We start from the raw sequence: 1,701 nt of genomic DNA on the forward strand, positions 1-1,701 counted from the left end.
TATTGTGGACATTGCTGCTATAAACATTGGGCTGCAGGTGCCCCTTCAGATCACTACATTTGTATCTTTGCAGTATAAGTATAAATACTTATACTGCAATTGCTGGGTCATAGGGTAGCTCTATTTTTAATTTTTTGAGGAACCTCCATACTGTTTTCCAGAGTGGCTGCACCAGCTTGCATTCCCACCAACAGGGTAGGAGGGTTCCCCTTTCTCCGCATCTTTACCAACATCTGTTGTTTCCTGACTTGTTCATTTTAGCCATTCTGACTGGTGTGAGGTGGTATCTCATTGAGGTTTTGATTTGGATTTCCCTGGTGCTGAGTGATGGTGATCGTTTTTTTCATGTGTCTGTTGGCCATTTGTATGTCTTTGTGGGTAATGTCTGTTCATGTTCTTGTTTATCTATGCCCTTGTGCCCTTGACTTGAATGCCTGTTTCCTTCCCCAGATTAGGGAAGTTCTCAGCTATAATTTGTTCAGATAAATCTTCTGCCCCTTTCTTCTGCTCCTCATCTTCTGGAATCCCTATTATCTGGATATTATTTCACTTAATGGAATCACTGAGTTCTCGAAGTCTCCTTTCGTGATCTAATAGTTTTCTTTTTTCAGTTTCCTTATTTTCCATCATTTTGTCTTCTGTATCACTGATTCTTCTGTTTTGTTCATCCTTACTTTTATGGGATCCACTTGGGACTGCATCTCAGTAATAGCATTTTTAATTTCAGCCTGACTAGGTTTTATTTCTTTTATCTCTACAGTAAGGGATTGTCTAGTATCTTCTATGCATTTGTCGAGCCCAGCTAGTATCTTTGGGAATCGTGGTTTTAAATTCTAGTTCAGATATCTTAATTATATCCTTAAATCCCTGGCGGTGAGTACTGCCTCCTGTTCTTTTTTTGGGGTGAATTTCTCCATCTTGTCATTTTGTCCAGAAAAGAAAGGAAGAAAGAAGAAGAAGAAAAACAAAATAATAACAACAAGATCAACAACAAAAACTTCAGAAGTGTTTCTGGTGTATGTTTTGTACAGTCTGCTGTACAGTCTGCTGTGTTTTGACTGCTCTTTCCCACTGGCCCGTCCTCTACAGAATTCCTCCTTCTTTGTAGTGGGGAGTGTTTGGATCTTTAACTAGCTGTGCTTTGATTTTTTTGTCAAGGTAAGAATGTAAAGTAAAAAAAAAAAAAAAGGAGGGGCGCCTGGGTGGCTAAGTCGTTAAGTGTCTCCCTTCAGCTCAGGTCCTGGGATCAAGCCCCGCATCGTGCTCCCTGCTCCGTGGGAAGCCTGCTTCTCCCTCTCTCACTCCCCCTGCTTGTGTTCCCTCTCTCACTGTCTCTCTCTGTCAAATAAATAAAAATCTTAAAAATAAAATAAAAAAGGAAAAGAAGAAAGAAGAAAAATAAAGCCTGATCCAAGACAAGAGAAAGGGAAAAGGAACAAAAATGCAAACAAGAAACTATAAGCCTGATTCCAACGAATAAAGAAAAAGAAGAAGAAGGAAAGAAGAAAAAAATAAGCCTGATTCGAAAAGGAAGGAAACAAATGAACAAATGAACAAAATGAACAACAAATTATGCAACAAATGAACAAAAAATTATAAGCCTCATACCAAAAAAAGGTAAAGCAAAAAGAATAAAAAAGGAAAAAAATATAAAAGATAAAAATAAGAAATAGAAAAGTAAAAAATAAAAAATTTAAAAAA

Source organism: Callorhinus ursinus, unplaced genomic scaffold, assembly GCF_003265705.2.
Source record: "Callorhinus ursinus isolate GAN/ISIS: 27379988/994484 unplaced genomic scaffold, GSC_fseal_2.0 scaffold103, whole genome shotgun sequence".
NCBI classification, from domain to species: Eukaryota; Metazoa; Chordata; class Mammalia; order Carnivora; family Otariidae; genus Callorhinus; species Callorhinus ursinus.